Source organism: Cervus elaphus, chromosome 6 (assembly GCF_910594005.1).
Source record: "Cervus elaphus chromosome 6, mCerEla1.1, whole genome shotgun sequence".
NCBI lineage: Eukaryota > Metazoa > Chordata > Mammalia > Artiodactyla > Cervidae > Cervus > Cervus elaphus.
The window spans coordinates 19,005,813-19,032,616 of record NC_057820.1 but is presented as its reverse complement, the minus strand read 5'-3'; the positions used below and the strand labels follow the sequence as shown (position 1 = coordinate 19,032,616).

Below are 26,804 nucleotides of genomic sequence, written 5' to 3'. Positions count from 1 at the left end.
CCGGCCCTCAGACCCTCGTGGACTCAATTGTCAGGACCTGTCAATTTCAACATCCTCTTTCCTCTCGTAGCCCTCACCACCTCCCACCTGGACTAACATCTTCCTCCCTGGTCTCCTTGTCTGTACTCTTGCTCCCTCAAATCCATCCTCCATAGAACAATGGCACTGACGTATCTAAAACACAAAACCGGGGACTTCCTGGGGGTCCAGCGGCTAAGAGGGGGCCCAAGTTCAATCCCCATTCAGGGAACTAGATCCCACATACCTCGACTAAGCATTTACATGATCCCACATGCTGCAACTAAGACCCGGTGCAGACAAGTAAATATTTTTAAATAAATTAAGAAAGCACAAAACCAAATATTTCACTCATTCTCAGAGCCCTTCAGCGGCACCCTGCTCTCCACAGGAAGAAATTTCCAGACTTCTTAGTGTGTAAGACAGCGCCTTCCCCAGCCTGCCCTCCCCCCTTCTCTCCATCTCCATTTCTGCCACTCCTCTCTCATCTCCCTCCTCTCCATGCCCCCGCTACCCTGCTCCTCTGAGCTGCTGTGCATCCCCCATCTTGCGGAGTCCAGCCTCCAATGGCTGAGTTTGTGTGATTTCTCTATGGAAAAGTTCTCCAGGTCCCAATTTAGTCATCATCACCTTCAGAGAGCCTTCCAGAACTCCCTGGTGGCTGAGTGGTAAGGAACCCACCTGCCAATGCAGGAGACACAGGTTCAATTCCTGGTCCGGGAAGATCCCCTGGAGAAGGAAACGGCGACTCCAGTATTCTTGCCTGGAGGATCCCATGGATAGAGGCGCCTGGCGGGCTACAGTCCCTAGCTTCGCAAAGAGTCGGACACAACTGAGAGACTAACATTTTCACTTCCAGATTCCCAACGCTGGACAAACTCCTCCTTCTGGGTTCCCAAAGTCCTGTGCATTTTTCCTGCTCCATATTCACCAAGTTAGAATGAAACTTGAGAGCAGGACTCATCCCAAGCACCTTTGTAACTCTAATATATTCAAACCCAAACAGATTACTGTGTGATGCAAGGATTAAGGACATGGACTCTGGAATCCACGGACTGGACACATACCCTGCACTTACTGGCTCTATGACCTTGATCGTGTCACTGACCTTGTGAGGCCCCATCTGTAAACAGAGATGACTGTAGTACCTCCTTCACAGACGTATTGTGAAGAAACAACAAGGTTAATTTAACAGAGTCTTTAGCCTGGTGCCTGGCACAGCCTAAGCTCATATATAAACTTCAAGGGAGTGGGGAAAGTTCTCACAAATGAAAAATAGCAATAGAATGCAAATTTTAAAAAAAAGGATGACCACTAGCTTTAGTTTTATAGGCAGAACTCACAAATGGCTATGCCATTTGGCTGCTTCTGAGACTTCCAAAAAGTCAGCGAGAGAAAAGGGCTGAATCAGCAGGTGGAGTGATTACGCTCTATTCCCAAGAGACTGGGTCAGTGAGAGCAGTCCCTGTGAGGAGCCAGCGGACACATCTGGAGAGTTCCGGAGGACGACAGTGAGCCCAGGGCAAGATGCTCACTCCCAGCAGGCGGTGGGCAACAGATCCCTGGACCCTCCTGCTAGTCTCTACAATTGCAGATAAACTCTCCAGTGCTAGAGTGTTAGTCACTCAGTCGTGTCCAACTCTTTGCGATCCCATGGATTGTAGCCCACCAGGCTCCTCTGTCCCTGGGACTTCCCAGGCAAGAATACTGGAATGGGTTCTTCTCCAGGGGATCTTCCCAATCCAGGGATTGAACTCAGGTCTCCTGCATTGCAGGCAGATTCTTAACTGTCAGAGTCACCAGGGAAGCCTTCTCCAGAGCTAAGCTTTGCCAAAACTCTAACAACGGGTAACAGATCCATACTTTGCCCAGAGGACCTTCTTAACCAATGTGTGTTTCCATGACTTCCTTACACCTCCAGCCCCGGCAGAGTCAGCGGCGGGTGAAGGTGATCAGAAATGATTCCCTGCCCTTCACGCCAGGACCTGGAGTGGAAATACTCTCAGTTCATTAAAATGCTACACAACGGAGTAAATCTTGCCAAACGCCACCACAAGCATGTATGAAATTTTTTTTCTTTGCTAACTCGCCTACTCACAAATCTTTAACACCTGTCCAGCAGAGCATTTGCAGAGGTTTTGCTGTATTTAGGTGCTGGAGAAGACTCTTGAGAGCCTCTTGGACTGCAAGACCAAGCCAGTCAATCCTAAAGGAAATCAACCCTGAAGAGTTGGACATGATGGAGCAACTGAACTACAACAATCCTGAGAAAGATTAACAAGCAGGAAAGGCGGGCCCCCACGTCTGCCGACAGCTTCTCTGAAGGAGCTGAGGGCCGGCCAGTCACAGCGAAACTTCTGACTGAGACTCTCCAAGCCGTAAGGAAAACACGGATTTCCACAGCATGGGGAGGGGAAGGGACCTCAGGGACCATGTCTCGGGGCCCACAGTTTCCTGATCTGAAAGTGTTCAGAGCACCTGACCCCTTGTCTGAGTCTACGAGGGCAACCACAGCAGGTCCCACAGTCTGGGTGGCTTCAAGACATTTATTCTTGAAGAATTTATTTAAGACATTTATTCAAGAATAAAGACATTTATTCTCACAGCTCTGGAGGCTGGAAGCTCGAAATCAAGGTATGGGCAAGTAACCTTTCTGCTGAGAACCTGGAGGGAGGTTCATTGTCAGGCCTCTCCCCTCGAAGTTGGTTTGTGGGCAACCTCTGATGTTCTTCAGTCTCAGCCCCCATCACTCCTCACCTCTGCCTTCATCATCACCTGGCGTCTCCCTGTGAGCACATCTATGCCCAACTTTCCTCTTTTTATAAGGACATCAGTTCTACTCAAATAGGGTCCACCCTTGTTGTTGCTCAGAAGCTCAGTTGTGTCCGACTCTTTGCAACCTCATGGACTGCAGCAAGCCAGGCTTCCCTGTCCTTCACCACCTCCCAGAGCTTGCTCAAACTCATGTCCACTGAGTTGGTGATGCCATCCAACCATCTCATCCTCTGCTGCCCCCTTCCCTTCCTGCCTTCAATTTTTCCCAGCATCAGGGTCTTTTCCAATGAGTCAGCTCTTCCCATCAGGTGCCCAAAGTATTGGAGCTTCAGAGTCAGCATCAGTCCTTCCAATGAATATTCAGGGTTGATTTCCTTTAGGATTGACTGGTTTTATCTTCTTGCTGTCCAAGGGACTCTCACGAGTCTTCTCCAGCACCAGTTTAAAAGCATCAATTCTTTAGCGCTCAGCCTTATAGTTGGACTATAATAGTCCAACTCTTACATCTGTACATGGATGGGAAAACCATAGCTAATGGTTTAGTTTGATTACCTTGTAAAGACCTATCTCAAATACAGCCACCTTCTGAGGTGCAGAGAGTTAAGACTTCAACATATAAATGAGAGGTGGGATACAATTCAGCCCATAACATCCACTCTCCAGGGACCACTCTGTAACCAGGACACGAGCCTTGGGTCTTGTGACAGATGTTGGTGTTGGTGCCAGGGCTCCGTGGACATGGAGCAGGTGAACGCACCGTTCATGGGTGGTGGTGCACCGCCCTGGTGCACAAAACACAGAGGACGTGCATGCCAGACTCAGGGTGCTAGCTACAAAGGTGCCTTCTCAAAGGAACAGGCCTATCACCTCACAATCAGGAGGCAGAGGCAACACTGGGATTCATCCCGCGGAGCCACCTGACTCTCACCCCATCCCCAGCCCCTACTGACAGACCCATGGCTCCAACCGAGGAGAATGAAACCACTCATCAGGTGGCCCGCACATCCTGACTCCCCGGCCTTCTGGTGATGGAGATGGTCCGAGAAGAATTCACTACTCCTTTTCTTTGCATCTTTGGCACTTCCCTTCAACCTGTCCTTTCTTACCTAGCCTAATTCTGCCTGTTGATGAGAAAGTTCTTAACTAGCAGATGGCCTCTGTGAGAGGAGGAATCTAGTCCGTTCTGTTCACTCCTGTGATCCAGTGTCCCCCACAGCACACAGTTCGTTGCGGGTCTCTACACAGACCTTTGAAGGATATAGTAAATGTTCCTCCCTGCCCTGGATGGGCAGTTCCTCCAGGGTGGGGAGCGAACCTCACTCATCTCTTCATTCCTGCCCAAGGGCAGCCTCACACAGAAGTCCCTCTGTAACAATGAATGCAATGAATGAATGCATGCTTCCACTTAGATGTTCTGCTTCACCTCAAAGTCAACTCTGAAGTCAAATACAACCCCTAACTTATCATATTTCTTCCTCAAACAAGCTGTCCCTCAGCATTCAGTTCAAGTGCATCTCTTATAAACCTCTTCCTGACAATCTGCCTCCTCCCCAGAATCGAGGACCGCTCCTTCCTGTGAGCCCCTCCCTGGACTCTGCACATGCTTCTGTCCTGGCATCTCTAATCACAGTGGTCTTCTCCTACTTGGCTGTGAGTTACTTAAGGGCAAGAATTTTCCTCTTGTGTTTTTGATTAATGCAGGGTTTCACAAGCATCCTTTCTTTTAAAGTTATGAACTGCTTTGCTACTCACCGAAGCTCAAACATTAGTTTCCCTCACTTGTTCTGCTGTATCCAATCAGCTATTGTCTATTCCTTCTCTGTATCCCTGGGGTCCCTCCCTCCCATCCATTCAGTCCATCCATGCACCCAAGCATCCCTCTTTCCATTTCCTCAACCACCATCCAAACCCTTCAATCAGTTTTCCATTCAACCTTTCTGGCTCTTTCTTTCCTCCTTCAATCCAATACACAGCTACCAGATTAAGCATCTTACTACATTATTATGGTTTTTGTTTGTTTTGCTCTAAAACCTTTGACAAACCATACTGCCTACAGGATAAAGTCTAAACTCCCTGCCATGCCTTTCAGAATCCCGACAACCAAAACCCTTGACTTTGCCTTGCCACATTTATTTTCCACCCTCCATGCCACAAACCATTCTCAAGTAAGTCTGCTCCTTCTCCTGAACAACCACCCACACTGACTCCTGTCTCAGTACTTCTTTTCTGGCCATTCTGCTTGCTTATTTGTTTCCAAGATCTTTCCTGTTACTCAAGCACTGCTCTTTATTCAAACCCAGTTCAAGTCCCACCCCTCCATGAACTCCCTGATCACCCCAGCCCTGGAAGAAAGGCTGCTCTTTGGAATTCCTATGGAGCGTACTGTCTGCACCATGCATGTGGAGCATATGCCAGCTGGTCGTGACACTTATTCTTGTCAGGAAAATGTTCATCATCCCATCCAGGTTGTAAGCATCCCATGAGCAGGAAATGTACCTGGTTGCATGCCTTTCTGTAACTTCAATAGCTAACACGGTGCCCTAAGCATCACAAGACTGTGGGTGAAAGGAAGCAAGCGGCTGTTTGGAGGATTTAAAATATTAGCTTTTATTTGCTGTAGATCTATCATAGGAGGGTGTAGGCAACCAACATTCATCATGACGGGCATGCATTTCACCATGTGATGGATGACTCGAGCAGAATTTAATGTGAGCCACTCTATAAATATTTTACTAAATGAACAAATTACAGGTTGGCCGGTGTCCTCTGGTTAACAAAGCCTAGAGGCAGGCAGGAAGGCGCCACAGCTTTTCCGCCCAAGAACTGCTGTTGCCATTCCCATAAGTCATTAGAGCAGGTGACTCTGGGGATGTGAGGCCTGACTCTTGGGAGACTTCTCCCAAAGCCCTAATACACATGTTGTACGTTAGTTTCTCTGTCGTGTCTAACTCTTTGAAACGCTATGGACTGTGGCCCACCAGGCATCTATGTCCATGGAATTCTCCAGGCAAGAATGCTGAGGTGGGTAGCCATTCCCTTCTCCAGGGGATCTTCCTGACCCAGGGATGGAACCAGGGTCTCCTGCATTGCAGGCAGGTTCTTTACTGTCTGAGCCCAGGGTCTCCTGCATTGCAGGCAAATTCTTTACTGTCTGAGCCCCAGGAAAGCCCTGAGCCATTAGGGAAGCCCAAAAAGCCCTAGACGCTAACCCAAATTTCTCCCTTCTAAGGTTAGTCTAATATATTCTGTCCTGAGTCCTCTCTTCCAACTGACACCCAGATTCTGTCCACAGAGAGGGGAGAACACTTTAGAGCAACTGATAGAGTCAGCTGAGATGTTACCATGGAAACACAGTGGTGACTTCAGGATATCCATCTGTTTTTAAATTGCTCTATAAACCTGCTCTACCTTCTTTCACAGACCATGTAGCCCAGAGCCCCCAAAGCCTTTGCTCCCACAGGACCTTCCTTCCCCTACATCTCTTCCAAATGTCAAGCCTCACCTAGAAACCCTGCACCTTAGGGGCTAAATTGATCAACTTGCTCCAGTCTCCCAACGTTAACAAAGCAAAGCCAAAACTAGCATCTCCACATGAATGTTGTCATGGCAACAAGAGGCAGCTGGTTGTGCGTGAGGAGAGCTGGTAGGTTTGTGGAAGGGTCAGCATTTTCAGTTGGTTCTTGTCTTCCACATCAGAAGAAACAACAGTGCATATTTGAAGCTTCTCTTTCATTATTCAAAAGGGAAAAATACATAGTAATACTTCAAGTAACAAAAAAGATATATCTGAGAGGCATAATTTGTTGTCAGAAGGTTCAACATAAATAATAGGAGTCACACAAGGTTCTGGGTGGACAGGGTTCCCTTCCTCCCCCCTCTATCTTCCTCCACAACTCTCTTGAGAGGTGAGCCACAGCCCCCCGCCCTTGGGCCCTCCTCTCTTCTTGGGCTGGTTATTGCCTCATGGTCATCTCAAGAGGGAGGTCTCTGCCTGTTCCCAGACAATTACACCACACCATGGAAGCCGGAAGACACTGTTCTTGGGAGAACAGTGGTGATGAATAATCTCCCTTCCTGTTATGGGCTGAATTGTGTCCCTTCCACTCCAATATTCATATGCTGAGCGCTAACCTCCATTATGTGAGAATATGACTGCTTTGGGAGACAGGGCCTTTAAGGGGCAATTAAGTTAAAGTGAGGCCATGACTTGGGCCCTAATCCAATATGACTGGTGTCCTTGTGTGAGAGAGACATCAGAGGTGCACATGGACAGAGGGGTGACCAAGTCAAGAGGCAGCAAGAGGGTGGCCATCTGCAAGCCAAGGAGAGAGGCCTCAGAACAAACCAACCCTGCTGATATCTTGATCTTGGACTTCCAGCCTCCAGAACTGTGAGAAAACAAATGCCCATCGTTGAAGCCACGAAGTCCATGGTATTTTGTTAAAACCGCTCTAGCAAACTAACACACCACCCTTCTTTCCTTGGCTGTCCCCACCAGCAACAATGGAATACCAAGGATGACAAAAATAAAATGTTTGTCCTCACAAGAGTTGTGATGTTCTCTTGATGTTGGCTTTGACATAAAAAGTTCAGCCTTTAATGCTTGCCTGATACACTTTTTTCCATCCTCTTACTTTTAATTGATTTAATGTCTGTAGATTTAAAGAGAGTTTCTGGACTTTGCTGGTGGTACTGTGGATAAAAATCTGCCTGCTAGAGCAGGGGACATGGGTTTGATCCCTGGTCCGGGAAGATTCCACATGCTGCAGAGCAACTAAGCTGATGAGCTGAAACTACTGAAGCCCGTGCATCCCAGAGTACGTGCTCGGCAACAAGAGAAGCCCTCGCTCACTGCAACTAGAGAAGGCCTGTGCAAGGCAATGCAGACCCAGCACAACCAAAGATAAATTCATTAATTTTTTTAAAATGCTGTACCTTAAAACAAACTAGTTTGTTTTGCCAGCATATAGATGGGTTTCGCTCCTTATCCAATCTAACAATTTTTCCTTTTAATTTGGGTATTTATAACTATGCTGCCAATGGGCCACTAGCCACATGTAGTTATTTTAATTTAAATTAACTAGAATTTAACAAAAGTTAAAATTCCCTTCACAGGCACTCTATAACCACATGTGACTGAGCAGTAAAGAAGACAGATAAAGAACATTTTCATCATCACAGACAGTTCTACTGGGTAACCTGCTTTAGATCATTTATATTTGGTGCTATTATGGCTGGTTAACTCTACCATTTTGCTATGCATTTTTCATTTGTCCAACTGTTATTTGTTCATTTTTTCATCTTTTTCTGTTTTCTTTGAATTACTTGAGCATTTTTCATGATTTCATTTAATCTCCTTTGTTGATTTACTAGTGATAATTGTTTTGTTTTCTTCAGTGGTTGTTTTAGTGTTAATAGTATGTATACATCTTTAAGTTATTATCATCTACCTTCAACTAATAATTATAACACTTAACACATAAGAATCTTATAGTAATCTACTTCTTGGCCTTTGTGCAATTTAATATTTTACTTCTACATATTAATATGTTTTAAACTCCAAAATACATAGTTACCATTTTTGTTTAAAAAGTCATTATCTTTTAAAGATAAGAAAAAGTCTTTCATATTTATCATTATATTCACATTTTTGATGCTAAACAGAATCAGAAATAAATAGCATTCCTTTATGTTGATCAATTTTTCAAACCGGTAGATTTTCCATCTATTAATAACTAAAGGACTTATTTCTAATATTTCTTAGTGCAGGTTTCCTGGCAATGGATTCTCTGTTTTTCCATGTCCGTAAAAGTCATTTTAGCCTCTTATTTCAAAGATATCTTTGCTGGATGCAAAGTGCTCAGTTGACAGCTTTATTTTGTTTCTTGCAGCGCTATAAAGATATTTTTCCACTATCTTCTTGTTCCGAGCAAGAAGCTTGCTCTCTTCCTTGTTGTTGTTCCTCTGTCTGTAATATATGTTCTTTTTATTTTTCCCTCTGTATGCTTTTAAGGTTTTCTGATTATCACTGGTTTTAAGCAATTCCAATTTTTTTTTCATAGTTCTTGTGCTTGGGTTTGTTGACCTTCTTGAACCAGTGGATTTTTCATTCTGATCAAATTTTAAAAATTTTGGCCAGTATTTCTTCAAATATTTTCTTCCCCATTCCCTGCTTGAGGACTTTAATTACACGCTATATTAGGTCAGTTGAAACCGTTTCACAGCTCACTGATGCTGTGAGTCACACTTCTTTCAGCTCTTTTTTCTCTGTGTGCTTTTCTTTTAATCATTTCTATTGTGGTGTCTTCAAATTCACTAATCTCTTCTTCTGCAGTGTCTAGTCTGCCGTAAGTCCAACCTCGTGTATTTTTTTTAACCTCAGATTTTATATTTTCCACCTCTAAAAGCTTGATTTTGGTCTTTTAAAATGTCATCCACCTCTTTACTTTTCATGTTCACTCTTTACTTTCTTGAACATATGGGATATAGTCTTAGTGTTCTTGTCTAATAATTCCATTATATAAGTGTCATTTGAGGATCTGTTTCTTTTGATTGACTTTTCTCCTCTTTATAGGCTGTCTTTTTCCTTCTTATTTGTCTTGTAATTTTTGATTGTATGTCAGACATTGTGAATATTTCCTTGTCTGGTGCTAGATATTTTTGTTTCTTTATAGAATATTATTATTCTATAAATTATATCTCAGTGTATAAAATTACATCCTATAATTATACTCTTGAGCTGAGTTCTAGGATGCAGTTACATTACCTATAAATAGTTTCATCATTTTGAGGCTTCTTTTTGTGTGGGGGCTATATTATTTTTATTTTTATTTTTTTATATTATTTTTAATTGTAGTGAAATACACATAAAATTTACCGTCTTAACAACAGTTCAGTAGTGTTAAGTACATTCACACTGTTGTGCTACCAATCTCCAGAACTCTTTTCAACTTCTGAAACTGAATCTCTATACCTCAAGTTTTTCAAGCTCTGTGAGGTGGGACTAGAGCAATCTTTAGTCTAGGGCTAATTATACCCCACTAACAAGGCAATATCTCTCTAAGTACTGTACCCAACGCTGAATTGTGTGGTTTCCCACTGTGGCTGGTGGGAAGACAAGCTACTTCCAGCCCTGTGTGAGCTCCCGGGATTGTTCCTTCTGCCCCTCTTGTGTGGCTTCCTTTCTGCCCTCAGGCAGCTTCCTCACAGGCAGACACCGTCAGCACTTGGCTAGAGCACTTGGGGAGGACTCCCTGTGCATCTCCAGCGCGCTGGTTCCCTTCGTGCAACTGTCTGCTGTCTGGTCCTCTTCTCTGTGAATTCTAGCCACACTGGCCTCCCTGAATTCCTCGCTCCATACCCTCAACTCAAGGTCAGACATCATCTGGGTTAGACTCAAGGTTAGTTAAGCTCCACATCCTCAACTCAAGGTCAGACATCACCTGGGTTCCCACTCCTCTGCTGCCTGAAAACTCTATCTCCTTGTTCTTCTAAAAGTAGTCTTTTGTACGTTACCTTTGCCTCTTCCTTCTTTGATTGGTACTGAAAACTAAAGGCACATGAAACGGAGTATCACTCTGGAAACACACATCACAAGATAACGATGGAGTTTACCAGAAAGGATGTTAGCAGCAGTGATCAATCTGGCAAGTCCATAAGCTGCATGGCTGCAGAGAAACCCTGGTCTCACCAGGTTACTCACCCCATGCTACATGAACATTCTCCATATGTTCACTTCCTGAAGGGAAAAGTAAATCCCAGGTATCTTATATGATTCATCCTTACAAGGAAAAAAAAAAACAACCCTGGATTTTCTTTTATTTGGCTAACTGAGATGAACCAAAAATTGCTCCTATATAAAAGTAGTAAGTGGGATGGTGGGGGAAGCTTAAGAGGAAGGGGATATGTATACATATGGCTGATTCACATTGCTGTACAGCAGAAAGTAACACAACGTTGTAAAGCAATTATCCTCCAATAAAAAATAAAAATAGTAAATACTCATTACATATCACATACTCTTCGAAGTACTTTATATGAATTTAGTATAATGCAGCAACAAACTAAATAGTATAATTATTCTCATTTACAGATGAGGAAACGGAGACTTAAGATTAGCTTAGGGACATGCACTAGTTAATGGGTGAGCTGGTAATAAGTCTTCTTGACACTAAACCCGTCATAAATTGGAGAGGTCTGGCAAGTCAGAAACACTACTGCCTGACTGAGGAAAAATAACATGGGCCTAAAATAACTATTAGAATAACAATTCAAATAAGGAATAATAGTCTCTATTGGATGAAAAAGAAAAGTCTGACCAATAATGAGGAAAAGTAAGGCAATGAAAAGCAAGGCATCACCTTTTATATAGCTAGTTGGTGAAAGGTGAAGGTAAGACTTCCGAAGGATGGTGGGTTTGGCATTACAAATGAGAGTAGTAGTGATGTGGCTGATCTGCAATGAAATGTGTTATTATGAAAACACTGAGATCATCTGGGGCAGCAAGATTCATGTCCTGTCTTGAGAATCATGTCCTGGGAGTCTTGGTCTGTGTCACAGTGAAGGTCCATGTGAGAGAGGAATGGATGGTAGGCAGAGGGCTTTGGAGAAATGAAGTTATCCTTTGCTAAGAGGTACTCTTCTTTAAAATATTTTGCTCTTTGCTCCCCCCCAAAGCAAATATTTCCCTTTGAAAAGAAGAAGCAAAGCAAGATGGCTGAGAGGCGGCTCTGCAGTGTGGAGGTGGAACAGGACATGCACTTGACAGGCGACCCGGCCCTGATACCCACTTGCTGGGTAATACTGAGCCCAGATGGTAAGGATGACCCTATATGCAAGACAGCAAAAGAGACACAGATGTATAGAACAGACTTCTGGACTCTGTGGGGGAAGACGAGGGTGGGATGATTTGAGAGAATAGCACTGAAACATGTGTATTACCATATGTGAAACAGATCGCCAGTCCAGGTTCCATGCATGAGTCAGGGCGCTCAGGGCCGGTGCACTAGGACGACCCTGAGGGATGGGATGGGGAGGGAGGTGGGAAGGGGGGTTCAGGATGGGGGATACAGGTACACCCATGGCTGATTCATGTGAATGTATGGCAAAAACCATTACAATATTGTAAAGTAATTAGCCTCCAATTAAAATAAATAAATTAATTTACAAAAAAAAAATCTTATGCAGAAGCTGTATATGTAAAACAAAAGAGGAAGCAAGGCTCTCAGATGGCAGCTGGAAGCTGAGGTGTGGCTCTCCTCACTCATCATACCCTCTCTAGGGCCCAGTGGGTTCCCAGGAGCCCCAGAGGCTCCCCTCCCAGACACTAGACTGGTCTTCTCGGAAGGACTCCCAAATCTAGAGTTCAGATCTCTAGGCTCCAGTCCCAAGCACTGCCCTAAGACTGTTAGGGCTGTGTCTTTCTGGTCCCCGGTTTGCTTAATTGTAAAGAAGGCTAGAAGAGGGCTTTCCAGACGGTGCTAGTGGTAAAGAACCCACCTGACAATGCAAGAGACTTGGGTTTGATCCCTGGGTCGGCAAGACCCCCTGGAGGAGTGCATGGTAATCCACTCCAGTATTCTTGCCTGGAGAATCCCATGAACAGAAGAGCCTGGCAGTCTATAGTCCATGGGGTCACAAAGAGTCAGACACGACTGAAGTGACTTTGCATGCACACGCTGGAAAAATCTCTAAGGTCCCTTCCAGCTCTAGCACTGTCTCTTAATAGGATTCTGATGGTTAATAAATTAATAAAATACCATTGCACTGAAGCAGGCTATTAAGGGAAAAGGATATTAGCCAAGTAGGCAGTGTTTTCCAAGCCCATAAATGTTTCACCACTTTACAGAGGATTAGATTTCTTTTTCTTTCTTTTTTTTTTTTTTACAGATTGAAATAAAATCAATAGAATTTGGAAGCTCTGTTGAGCCATAACCTGCATTTCAGTATCCCACTGGATAAAAATTGACAAGTGTGCCAAGTCAACCCATTTGGTAAATGATATCTTGTGGTAGGAGGGCTTCAGATATCTGTGGTGGCTCAGATGGTAAAGAATCCACCTGCAATGCAGGAGACACAGGTTCGATTCCTGGGTAGGGAAGATCCCCTGGAGAAGGAAATGGCAGTCCACTCCAGTATTCTTGCCTGGAGAATCCCACGGACAGAGGAGGCTGGCAGGCTATAGTCCCTGGGGTCAAGAGAGTCGGACATGACTTAGTGACTAAACCACCACCATGGTTGTATAAGAGAACATCCCCAAAACAAAACAAAACAAAACAAAAAAATGCTCAGAAAAATAACTAACTGAAATTTATTTTCCTCCCATACCCTTCCTGTAAACTTGCTGTCATATCCAAATATAAAAGGGACTATTTGTGACATTTTTCTCCACATCATTTTCTCTTCCGGATCCCCTTTCTCCCTAACTGTGTGTGGTTTCAGTGTCTGAAAGCACCAAAGGATAAGGAGGTCAGGCTGAGAGTCTACTTAACCAACGTTCACAGCTCTTCAGCTGCTCCTACTATACTTCCAGAACAAAGTCAGGACACTACTGAGCTTCTAGAGTGATCCAAAGCGATCCCATCCAAAGGGATCACAGGGCAGAGAGAACAGCCTCTCCTGGGACTGTGCCTGGGATGCTCGTGGAAGGGCAAGGAGGCCAGTGGAATGGACTAGAAATGAGCTCGGGGGGGGGACCATGCAGGAACAGCACGTACACAGTGAGATGGGAGCCGTACGAGGGGTCTGAGCAGAGAAGAGGTATGATCAGAGCACCATGAGAGTCCCTGGGAGCTCAGCTGGTAAAGAATCTTGCCTCCAATGCAGGAGACCCTGGGTTGGGAAGATCCCCTGGAGGAGGGCATAGCAATCCAACTCGTTTTCTTGCCAGGAGAATCCCATGGACAGAGAATCCTGGTGGGCCACAGTCTATGGGGTTGCAAAAAGTCAGGGATGCCTGAGCGACTAAACATACCATAGCACAAGGCTCCGTGTTAATAGGACCACTCTGGAGGCTGTGTTGAGGATGGACTAAAGAGGAAGAGCGGCAGTTGGGAGACACTACAGGAGGAGAATCATTCAGGGTAACTTGGACTGGGGTGGTAGTAGCACTAAAAGTGTTTTCTCTATTACCCCATTCACTTTTATATATGATGGAAATATTTATAGTGATGAAAAGATGACTAAAGAAGACCATGATTTTTTTTAAAGTTTCTTTTTTTTTAAAACTATGCCTCAATTTACCTTTTAACACGTATTTCATTTGTTGTTCAGTCGCTCAGTTGTGTCCGACTCTTTGCGACCCCCATGGGTCGCAGGTTTCCTTTCCTTCACTATCTCCCAGAGTTTATTTAAACTCACGTCCATTGAATTGGTGATGCCATCCAACCATCTCATCATCTGTTGTCCCCTTCTCCTCCTGCCTTCAATCTTTCCCAGCATCAGGGTCTTTTCCAATGAGTCAGCTCTTCACATCAGGTGGCCAAAGTATTGGCGCTTCAGCATCAGTCCTTCCAATGAATATTCATGGTTGATCTCCTTTAGGATTGACTAGTTTGATCTCCTTGCAGTCCAAGGGATGCTCAACAGTCTTCTCCAACACCACAGTTCGAAAGCATCAATTTTTCAGCTCCCAGTCTTCTTTATGGTCCAACTCTCACATCCATACATGACTACTGGAAAACCCATAGATTTGACTACACAGACTTTTGTTGGCAAAGTGATGTCTCTACTTTTTAATATGCTGCCTAGGTTTGTCATGGCTTTTCTTCCAAGGAACAAGCGTCTTTTAAGCAGTCACAGTCCACAGTCATTTTGGAGCCCAAGAAAATAAAGTCTGTCACTGTTTCCACTTTATTTATTCATTTATTTGGCTATAACAAGCTGCATGCAGGATATTAGTTTCCCAACTAAGGGATCAAACACATGTCCCCTGTGGTGGGAGCTCAGAGTCTTAACCACTGGACCACCAGGAAAGTCCCCAACCTTGATTTTTGAAGGCATGCGGCTGCTGCTGCTTCTGCTGCTGCTGCTAAGTCGCTTCAGTCGTGTCCGACTCTGCGACCCCATAGACGGCAGCCCACCAGGCTCCCCCGTCCCTGGGATTCTTCAGGCAAGAACACTGGAGTGGGTTGCCATTTCCTTCTCCAATGCGTGACAGTGAAAAGTGAAAGTGAAGTCGCTTAGTAGTGTGTGACTCTTAGCGACCCCATGGACTGCAGCCCACCAGGCCCCTCCGTCCCTGGGATTATTGCCTTCTCCATTTGAAGGCATACCTAGTCCAATTGCACTCCTTCATAGAGGACCACACTGAAATGGCCTGGGGGAGACCAGAACCTTTTTTACTTTCAAAGCCTTCCAGAGAAAAGTTTATATTCCTCTGCTTATGGCGAACTCCATTTGGTCCTTCTGTTCTTGATTTAGACATCACTTCTTTTTAATTTTTTAAAAAATATTTTATTTATTTTTACTTTTGGCTGTGCTGGGTCTTCAGTGCTGGGCAGGCTTTTCTCTAGTGGTGGCGAGGTGGGCCTTCTCTCTAGCTCCCATGCACTGGCTTCTCACAGTGCTGGCTTCTCTGGTTGTGGAGCACAGGCTCTAGGGCTTGCGGGTTTCAGTACTTGTGGCACACGGGCTTAGTTGCTCCGCAGCATGTGGGATCGCCCCAGATCAGGGATTGAACCCTGTCTCCTGCATTGACAGGTGGATTTTTTTACCACTGAACCACCGGGGAAGTTCTCTTTTTAATTGATTTTTTTTTAATTGATGTAACTTCTTTCACTTTCACTTTATTCCGGTTTATAACACTATATGTTTCACATGTGACAACTACATTACAGATTGTTTACCACCCAAAGTTCGGTTTCCATCCATTACCATACAGTTAACCCCCTTCACACATTTCCCTGTCCCCCTCCCCAGGCCCCTTCCCCTCGGGTCACCACTACCCTGGTCTCTGTACCTACCAAGATACCACATCTTAAGAGAAGTTTCGCTGACACCAGGCCCCCTCCACCCACCTCGACATCCCCATTAGGTAGGGTGTTTCCACCCTGGGCTCCACCCTGTACGTGCCTCTTCATAGCATGCACCCTGCCCGACACATTGTTGGAGGGTCTGTGCTCCATGAGGACAGGGACTGTGTCTTATTCCCTGGGTTTCATGGGGCCTGGCATCTAAAGAAGCTCAGGAAATATTTATCTTATGAATGGATGACTATAGGGCTTCCCCGGTCACTCCAACAGTAAAGAATCCACCTGCAATACAGGAGACCCCGGTTTGATTCCTGGGTTGGAAGATCCCCTGGAGGAGGGCATGGCAACTCACTCCAGTATTCTTGCCTGGAGAATCCCATGGACAGAGAAGCCTAGTGGGCTACAATCCATGGGGTCGCCAAGAGTAGGACACAACTGAGCAACCAACACGTTAACTTTTCATTTTCACTTTGGACAACTAGAGCACATTTCAAAGATGGATAAATGAAGTAGCTGGCTTCCATTAGAGCCGTGGGTTTGCCTGAAAAGGAGACTTTATGGATAGGATAACATTTTGGGTTATCGCACAGCCTCATAACACACAGTAAGGGGAGTGATGATGTTTTCCCTTCCCAACGGGTGGGCCCTGGCCAGCGCCCCAGGACACAGGCCTTCTGGCTCCCTATGCCAGCTTCAGGGAGACAATAGAGGCTTTCTGATCGCTCCCTGCTCCTGCACCCTGCAGTGGCCTGTGTTCTCCCTGCCTGGGTCCTCAGTGCCCGGAACTGGCCTTCAGGTCCCTAAAGAATACATACAATTCTCTTTTCATTGCAACAAGGATGGCATTGTCCAGACAGCACCACCCCCTTCCCCATTCCATCTCTCTCTTTGCCCCCTTCTCCTGCACCTCCTCCTGGGGCATCCTGCCCCTCTTTCTCTCCTAGATGCAAGGACAGGCTCCAAGTGGCTCACATTAGTCATTTCCCTTCTCCAGAACAGTGCGGGCACTCTGCAAGTGGGAGACAGGATGGGACTGGGTTGGTCTGAGTTGTGCGCCAATTAAACTGAGTACCTTGACCTTGTTTTCTTTGGAGGCTTGCAAGCTCCAGCACCACAAATATTACCAAAAATAAAAATATCCATGTGTGTGTGATGGAATATTATCCAGCCACGAGACAGAAGGAAATCTGGCTGTTTGGGATAATTTGAATGAACACTGAGGGCATCACCCTAAGTGAAGTAAGACAAAGATGAATACCACATGATCTCTTATATGTGTGGAGGTTAAAAAAGTCAAACTCAGAGGTCCAGAGAGTAAAGGGCTGATTACCAGGGGTACATAGGAAGATGTTGGTCAAAGGTACAAAATTCCAGTTATTAACGAGCTCTGGGGATCTACCTACACTTGAAAGTTGTCAAGTGAGCAGAAGTTAAATGTTCTCACCATAAAAGAGAAATGGTAACTATGAGACAGGATGGAAGTGTTAGCTAATGCTATGGTGGTGATCATTTTGCAAGATATCAATAGATGAAATCAATACATTATACACCTTAAACTTATACAATGTTATGTGTCAATGATATCTTAATAAAGCTGGGTGGGGAGAGGTGGAATTCATGTGTTCAAAGCAGAGTTTCTCAACGTCGGTGCTAATTAACATTTTGAAATTGATAATTCTTTGATGTGAGAGCTGTCCTGTAATTGCTGGATGTTTAGTAGCACCATGCTTCCTTACCACTAGATACTGGCAGCAACCTCACCTCTAACTGTGACAGACAAAAATGTCTCTAAAAGTGCAAGTGTTAGTCATTCAGTCATGTCCGACTCTTTTGAGACCCCATAGACTGCAGCCCATCAGGCTCCTCTGTCCATTGAATTCTCCAGGAAAGAATACTGGAGTGGGCTGCCATGCTCTCCTCCAGGGAATCTTCCCAACCCAGGGATCCAACCCAGGTCTCCTGCATTGTCTTTATACATTGCCAACTGCCCCTTGCCAGGGAAGTGTCATCTCTGCTGGAGAACCACTCGTCTAAAGCTTTAAAATGCACACAGAAATGTATCCTATGGAGAGGGCGAAGGATAAATTAGAGGAGTAAGGGATGAACAAACTACTCTATATAAAATAGATAAACAACAAGGATTTGTTGTATAGCACAGGGAACTATATTCAATACCTTGTAATAACCTATAATGGAAAAGAATATGAAAATATACATACATATATATATGAATCCCTTTGCTGTACATCTGAAACTAACACAATATTACAAATCAATTGTACTTCAATTTTGAAAAAAATAAGTTTAGAATGAAATATATCCTATGGAAAGCTTATTGAAATGTCTTCTGAGGAAATAATTAAGGACATGAATAAAGACGAAGCTACCAGGACAGAGTGCTGTTGATAAGAGTAACAACAGCAAGAAAAGGACCACCTAAATTCCAACAACAGGGGATTCAGTTCAGCTCAGTTCAGTCGCTCAGTCGTGTCTGACTCTTTGCAACCCCATGAACCACAGTACACCAGGCGTCCCTGTCCATCACCAACTCCCGGAGTCCACCCAAACCTATGTCCATTGTGTAGGTGATGCCATCCAACCATCTCATCCTCTGTCTTCCCCTTCTCCTCCTGCCCTCAATCTTTCCCAGCATCAAGGTCTTTTCAAATAAGTCAGCTCTCTGCATCAAGTGGCCAAAGTACTGGAGTTTCAGCTTCAGCATCAGTCCCTCCAGTGAACATGCAGGACTGATCTTTAGGAAGGACTGGTTGGATAAATCCACCCAAACTTGGCAAAATTCCAGTGCCATTTTAAAAATTCCAGGATCCACTTCTATGGGCATGAAATGAGTCTCTGATGTGGCAACAAGGGACGAAGGCTGATAACAAAACAGCACTGTAGGATAAATGCAGAGAGAGAAGCTTCGTTATGCACAGAGAAAAATGTCCAGAAGGATACAGCCCCAAATGTTAGCAATGTGGGCTTCCCTGGTGGCTCAAACAGTAAAGAATCTGCCTGCAATGCAGGAGACACGAGTTTGATCCCTGGGTCGGGAGGATCCCCTGGAGAAGGAATGGCATCTCTCAGATGGGGAGATATTTTTTTTTACTTTGGCATGCCTGCATTTTCCTAGGCTGTCTACAAGGAATAAGTATTTGTAAGATATAAAATAAGGGAACCCTACTCAGTGTTCTGTGGTGACCTAAATGGGAAGGAAATCCAAAAGAGAGGGAACATATGTAAACGTATGGCCAATTCACTTCGCTGTATGGCAGGAACCAACAACACGGAATGAAGCACCAGCTGGAACCAAGATTGCCGGGAGAGAGATCAATAACCTCAGATATGCAGATGATACCACCCTTAAGGCCGTAAGCAAAGAGGAACTAAAGAGCCTCTGGATGAAGGTGAAAGGGGAGAGTGAAAAAGCTGGCTTAAAATTCAACATTCAAAAAACAAAGATCATGGCATCCGGTCCCACCACTTCATGGCAAATAGATGGGGAAACAATGGAAACAGTGAGATACTTTTATTTTCTTGGGCTCCAGAATCACTGAGGATGGTGACTGCAGCCATGAAATTAAAAGACGCTTGTTCCTTGGAAGAAAATCTATGACTAACCTAGACAGAGTATTAAAATGCAGAGACATCACTTTGCCAACAAAGGTCCATTTAGACAAACCTATGGTTTTTCCAGTTGTTGTGTACAGAAGTGAGAGTTGGACCATAAAGAAGGCTGAGCACTGAAGAATTGACGCTTTCTAACTGAGGCATTAAAGACTCTTGAGAGTCCCTTGAACAGCAAGGAGATCAAGCCAGTCAATCCTAAAGGAAATCAACCCCGAATATTCATGAAAAGGACTGATGCTGAAGCTAAAGCTCTAATACTTTGGCCACCTGATGCAAAGAGTCGACTCATTAGAAAAGACCTTGATGCTGGGAAAGATTGAAGGCAGGAGAAGAAGGGGGCAGCAGAGAACGAGAAGGCTGGATGGCATCACCAAATCAATGGATATGAATTTGAGTAAGCTCAAGGAGATGGTGAAGGACAGGGAAGCCTGGCATGCTACAGTCCATGGGGTCGCAAAGAGCTGCACACGACTTAGCGACTAAGCAACAAAGAAACTAACATAACATTGCAAAGCACCTATGCTCCAATAAAAATTAATTTTAAACATAAATAAATGTGTTAAAACAACAACAACGAAGATATAAAATAAGATTCTTCAGAGAGAAAAAGAGCAGCCTCAGATCTCCAGCCCCACCCCACTCCCACTCTTTGCTCCTCCTATTTGGTAAAAGGACTGTGTTGCTTGAAGAAAGCTGTTAACCAGATCCGAAGTCTTCCCCTTCTGCGTCTCTCTGACCCTGCTCAATGCTCCACCCACCCTGTCCTCCGAGGATGCCCCTTAAAAGCGAGGCTATCAGCTGGGAGAAGAGAGGCACCGGCCACTCAACCCACCAGCAGAGATTCAGAGGCGCGCTAACTGCCCCAGCCGGGGCTGGGTGCCCCAGGCTCTCCACGGTCCACTCCCTGCAGCAGGGACATCTCCTCTGACACATTCCAGATCCTCGAGGCACACCCTTCTTCACACAGCCTGCCTCTGCACTGCTGGTTAGCCCCCCAGACTTGGCCAGAGCTGAGTGGGTGGGGAGATGACATACCAGCCATTGCTTCTGCCTCTCACCACCAGTGCCCATGAACCAGTTGCTGGGAAAGATGCAGCCAAGTGCTGGTGGGGATGAGTCTGTGGAGATGAAAATCTGGCCATCCCCCATTCACTGGACCACAAGGGTCTTCTTCCTCCCTCGAGGTTTCCCTCCCCTGTCCATCCTGAGTCTTTCTCAGATGTCTGCTTCAGGCTGGAAGGCTTCTGGGCAGGCTGGGGCTGGGGAAGCTCAGATCAGTGGCTCCCGGTCCTGCAGAGGAAAGCATCTCCACAGGTGTGGGTGTGTGGGTGTAGGTGTGCTGAGGGCAGGTAAAGGGCAGCAGGGGGACAAGCAAGTCAGGTCAGCCACACTGAATGAGGTTGGTCCTCAGGGACTGTGCCCACACTCATCTGCAGACTCTGTGGCCATTTGTTCTGGCCAGAGACCTGTTGGATGGGTAGGGGAACTGGCGGCCCCACACGCCAGCCACAGTCCTGGCCCCTCTCAGAGCCTCTTAACCAACCAGCCCCATGAAGTCACTTTGGAGTCAGTAACCTTATAGATGAAGAACAGGGATGGGGAGAATCTCCAGTGCTTGTCCAAGGTCACACTATCAGAACGGGAGGCTCCGAGCATCCCAAGTTTCTCCTCCTCACAGCCCTCTTCCTTCCTGCTCCTAGAATGTGGGTTCCTGCAAACACAGCAAAGTGCCTGTCGAGTGGCATCATTATTCTATTTATCCAGTGCAACCAAGAGAAGTTCTATGATAAGAAAGTAAGTCCTCAGGGCCAAGGCCCATGGTCTTGGCAGTTCTCTGAGAAACAGTCCTGGAACATCCCTTGTGATATCAGAGGGAGCCAAGGACACACACCTCGAACGTTATCTTGGGCAGTGGCCTCTTCACGCTTCATGGTGCATGACCAGGGTGAGAATCCAAGGCCGTAGAAAGGCCCCAAGTCTGGCTAAATACTCTGCCATCACCGAAAAGGGATATTTTTAAACATTTATTTATTTTTAACTTTACTGTACCATGTCACATGTGGAATCATAGTTCCCCAACCAGGAATTGAACCCGTGGCCTCTGCACTGGAAGTGCAGAGTCTTAACCACTGGACCACCGGGGAAGTTCTGAGAACATACCCTTTGTTGTGACTGTATGCAGTCCTGGCCTTACAGGAAGCCCTGAGGCTGGGGACAGGGAAGGAAGGGAGAAGGTGACCCAGAAACTTTCCCAGTATCAGGACCAGCTACATAATTTACAGGGCTGAGTGTACAATGAAACTACAGGGCTCTTGTTCAATAACTATTATGAGTTTCATGATGATGATGCCAGAGTGTTTTTAATAAGCAGAGATAAGCAGAGACTTTCATCCTGAATATTCATTGGAAGGACTGATGCTGAAGCTGAAGCTCCAATACTTGGGCCACCTGATGCAAAGAGCCAACTCATTGGAAAAGATCCTGATGCTGTGAAAGACTGAAGGCAGGAGGAGAAGGGGACGACAGAGGATGGTTGGATGGCATCATTGACTCAATGAACATGACTCTGCGCAAACTCTGGGAGATGGTGAAGGAAAGAGAAGCCTGGCGGGCGGCAGCCCACGGGGTCACCGAGTCGGACATCACTGAGCGACTGAACAGCAGCAAAGCAGAGGCAGGAAAAGGCCCCTGGAGGAACCATCACTGCTTCCCTCGTAACGAGAAGACCTGGCAAAATGGTGAATGAAATAAAATGATGAAAAACACCCTATGCGTTTTGTTCTTGGCATGTGCCACAATCCAAGCGGATGCCTCATTTGGTGGTGGAGGTGGGGTGGACAAAGGGAAAGTGTCACTCGCTCAGTCGTGTCCGACTCTCTTCGACCCCATAGACTGTAGCCCACCAGGCTCCTCTGTCCATGGAATTCTCCAGGCAAGAATACTGGAGTGGATTGCCATTCCCTTCTCCAGGGGACCGTCCCAATCCAGGGACTGAACCTAGGTCTCCCTCATGGCAGGCAGATTCTTTACCCTCTGAGCCACTAGGGAAGCCCATTTGGCAGGGGGTTTGGTGTGCTTTATGAAGATCTACCCGATAAAGACCTATGGAATCCAGAATCGGTCAGGTTTTCCCTTCAGCCCATGCTAGTGCTAATCCGCATCACTCATGTCTGACTCTGTGCAACCCTATGGGGTCCTTTGTCCGTGGGATTCTCCAGGCAAGAATACTGGAGTGGGTTGCTATGCCTTCCTCCAGGGGATCTTCCCTATTCAGGGATCGAACCCACATCTCTTACATCTCCTGCATTGGCAGGCAGGTTCTTTACCACTAGCGCCACCTGGGAAGCCCCCACCCTTCAGCCTATCAAAGCTTAATTACCCTGCCTACTAAATAAAGCATGAAAGTGGTCATATTGACTATAGATACAGGATGCGATAATGGATGAGAGTATATAAATGAACACTCATTTACTGTTTATCCTTTTAGGAAACACTGGCATGTTTAATGAGGCTCTTTCCAGTCCAGCAGCACTTAACCTTTTTAAAGTCACAGGCTCCGCTGAGAATCCAATAGAAGAAAAATGCCAACTCACACAAAATCTATTTCAGGGGCTCATGAAACCCCTGAAGCATGCAGTCTCAGTCCAGAATCCCTGCTTCAATGGGTAGGAGAGCTGGGGAAGGTGATTTGAGGGCTGTTTCAGGCCTGTCCTGGGTCCCTAAAACCACTTCTCACCATTGGCTACGCCCTGTCTGAACACAAAGCTGATCCTGGGGTTGACCTACAAAACTCCATAATTATTTGCAAGTACCTCTTTCCCGCTGGTCGAAGAGACCTTAGGGGTAACAGACCGGAAGCCAGTGATGGGAACAAAATGTGAGACGAATGGCAGAGAGGAGCAGTGAGAGAGCCCAGGGTGGGGAGGTGGGCAGCTTTTGGACAGGGCAACAGCAGGTCTTGTGGGCAGAGAAGCACAGAAAACCCACTCCTTGTCAAACAGGACCTGACTACCCCCAGGGCAAGGTGGCTGAGCCCAGGCCAAGGGGGGAAACTGACACGCACGTGCCCATCACAGCCGCCTGGGGACATCCGTGGGCAATGCCACCTCAATCCATCACCACTCCAGAGTCGCCCAGGAGTCTGGTGCCCAAACCACTGCAGTGTAAGTCGGAGTCTCTCAAGGCAGTGCCACCTGGGGGTGCCCAGCAGGGCCTGGGAATAGAAGGACATTCCCGCCAGCCGCGACTGCTCCTTGCAGCTCCAGATCTCGGGCAAATGAGTCTGCCCTGCATTCTGCCTTCTCAGGTGCAAAATGCAGACGATGCCAGGACAAGTCCCCAGGCCCTCCTCAAAACCCAAGGGTTAGATGTGCTTCAAGATTCAGAATTGTTCAGACCTGAGAAAGGTAATAGAGTGCCTAGCCATTACAGTAATACCCATAGTGGATCCGTCATCAGACATATCAATGGCGAGTGTGCGTGCTCAGTCATGTCTGACTCTTTGAGGCCCCATGGACTGTGTAGCCAGCCATGGAATTTTCCAGGCACGAATACTGGAGTGGGTTGCCATTTCCTCCTCCAGGGGATCTTCCCAACCCAGGGATCAAACCCGAGTCTCCTACTTGGCAGGCAGATTCTTTATCAGGGCACCACCTGGGAAGTCCTAAGCACATCAGTATGACTATTCAGGCTGAAAAGAATAAATAGTTTAGGTCAGGCTTTGCCACCAAATGGCTTCATTGGGTTACACTTCCCCACTATTATTTAGTGGTGAAATAATTTTGTTTGCAAATTTTGCTATTGTTCAGAAATGCCCTGAAGATACGAACACCCTGGAGGATCACTATTGTGTGGATTAAAAGAGCTACCATGCCCACCTCCTCTGGCCATCCGCATACCTCAGGCCCACTCTGTCCTAGAGTTTATCACACTGAATTACAATTCTCAGTCTGTTTCCCCTTCTAGATTTCCAGCATCTTGTGGGTGAGACTAGATTTCAAGCATCTTGTGGGTGGGAATGACAGCTAGCTTATCCGTGTATTCCCAGCAGCTGGCCCACACTAGGCTAGCGCTCCTGCTAAGTCACTCTAGTTGTGTCCAACTCTTTGCAACCCTATGGACAGTAGCCTGCCAATCCTCTGTCCATGGGATTCTCCAGGCAAGAATACAGGAGTGGGTTGCCATGCCCTCCTCCAGGGGATCTTTCCCAGCCAGGGATCAAACCCACGTCTCTTACATCTCCTGCATTGGTGCATGAACTCTTTATCACTAGTGCCACCTGGGAATCTCAGGTACATGTTCATAAATGTGTGTGAAACAGAATTTAATTATACATCTAAATCTCTCCACCTCCCTGTCTCCAAGAAGATGGAAAAGTGCATCCCAAAAGCACTCCCTCACTTGCTCCTAGAACCCGAGCACACATCAAAAACCAATCTGCTTATTCAGCAACATCACCATGGTGCAGGGGAAACTCTTTTACACTTTAAAATACTTTAAGCTTTTAAAAAAAAATAACCTCAGAGGAACACATTTTTATTCATGTATTTATCGGTTTGTGTGTTTATCTGGCCATGCTGTGTGGCTTCTGGGATCTTAGTTCCCTGACCAAGGATCAAACCCCTGCGTTGGGAGCTCAGAGTTCTAACCACTGGATCACAAGGGAATTTCCTAAAGCATTTTTTGTCATAAACCCGATTAATGACCACTAGGAATGGCTCTGATCAGGGAGAGACTTGGGAGTTTGCTAACCAGCAAAAATTTATCTGAGTCCAAAGTCTTGCCTCCAACCTTTAGACTAAAGAAGCACCTGGCGGCCTGGGCAGGGAGCCGAGTGAGGCCAGCTTGTCTGTCTGCCGCTCCGGGGGCCGCTCCCACACGCCTGGCTGCCTGGGCACAGGGCCAACAGGAGCTCTGCTTTCAGGGTTTCGCGTGTCTCTTTCGCCGGGAAGACTCCAGGCCTGGCTAGGTTTGGAAGGCTCTCGGCCGCCTCTTCACACACATCACTGTGAGAAATCCAGCCCAGCTGTCTACACAGGCAGCTGTCTACACAGATGCCGGCTGCAGCCTGAGATGCACGCGTGCTAAAAGGGAAAACGACCTGGAGAGAGCAGCAACTTGCCAGGAGAACAGAGGGGAAGGTTCCTCGGCAGGGGGGACTGAAGCAGCCACGTGGATTACTGTCCTAGGTGAGGGGGTCACCTGTGTCACATGGCCACGCTGATAGGATGCGGGTTAGGATTAACCCTCTGCTCCACTGGATGCACAGCGAACATCTAGAGCAGGGGTCCCCCACCTTCTTGGCACCGGGGACTGGTTTCACGGAAGACAATTTTTCCATGGACGCGGTGTTGGGGGAGGGGGTTCTGAATGATTCAAGCACATTACATTTATTGTCTGTTTATCTGGCCATGCTGTGTGGCTTGTGGGATCTTAGTTCCTCGACCAAGGATCAAACCCCTGCATTGGGAGCTCAGAGTTCTAACCACTGGACTGCCAGGGAATTTATTTATTTATTTCATTATTATTACCTTGTGGTAGGTTTCCCTGGCGGCTCAGACGGTACAGAATCTGCCTGCAATGTAAGAGATCTGAATTCCATCTCTGGGTCTGGAAGATCCCCTAGAGGAGGAAATGGCAACCCCCTCCAGTATCCAGTATTCTTGCCTGGGAAATCCCATGGACAGAAGAGCCTAGTGGGTTACAGTCCATGGGGTCACAAACAGTCAGACACGAATGAGCAACTCACACACACACATATAATGAAATAATTTTACAACTCATCATAAAGCAGGATCATCAAGCATTGGATCCTCAGAAGGAGCACCCAGCCTAGGTCCCTCGGGTGGGAAGTTCACCGGAGCGTTGGAGCTTCTATTAGAATCTAACGCCACCACTGATCTGACAGGAGGCGGAGCTCAGGCTGCAATGTGAGTGATGGGGAGCGGCTGTAAACACAGTTGAAGCTTCTCTTGCTTGTCCGACACTCACTTCCGACTGTGTGGCTGGGTTCCTAACACCGGGCTTAGGGACCCCCGATTTAGAGTGCCTTCCCAATGGCTGCCATCCGTTGGTGGGTCAGAAACATTTCCAAGGGCCCTCATATCTCAGGTGGCCAAGGAGCCTGGGTCCAGGATGTCCCTAAAGGGTGTCTTGTCCCAGGTAGAGCTGCACTGCATCCCCGTCTGCTTGATCCAAGCAGTATCTGCTCCTCCGCAAATGAAGATGTCTGGAAAGTCACCCATCCTCAGAGATGAAAGGGCCCAGAGAGCAGGGCTCCATCGACCTCCATATTTAGAAAGGACACATTTACTGAATGAAATCACATCTGTATAGCAGATTTCCAGCACCAAAGCGCATGTCTGGTCCTGGGAACGGTAAGAATGATGCCAAGGCGACTCTTCTGGGGCT

General features: G+C 46.4%; 1 protein-coding gene and 1 non-coding gene across 2 annotated transcripts in view; both read right to left on the bottom strand.

Annotated features, from left to right (window-relative positions):
• SCD5 (stearoyl-CoA desaturase 5) overlaps positions 1-26,804 on the bottom strand; it is a 173,189-nt gene that overhangs the window by 131,230 nt on the left and 15,155 nt on the right. The window lies entirely within an intron of this gene.
• Positions 21,466-21,538, bottom strand: TRNAG-UCC. The gene has a single exon. It is a non-coding gene; the product is annotated as a tRNA-Gly (tRNA).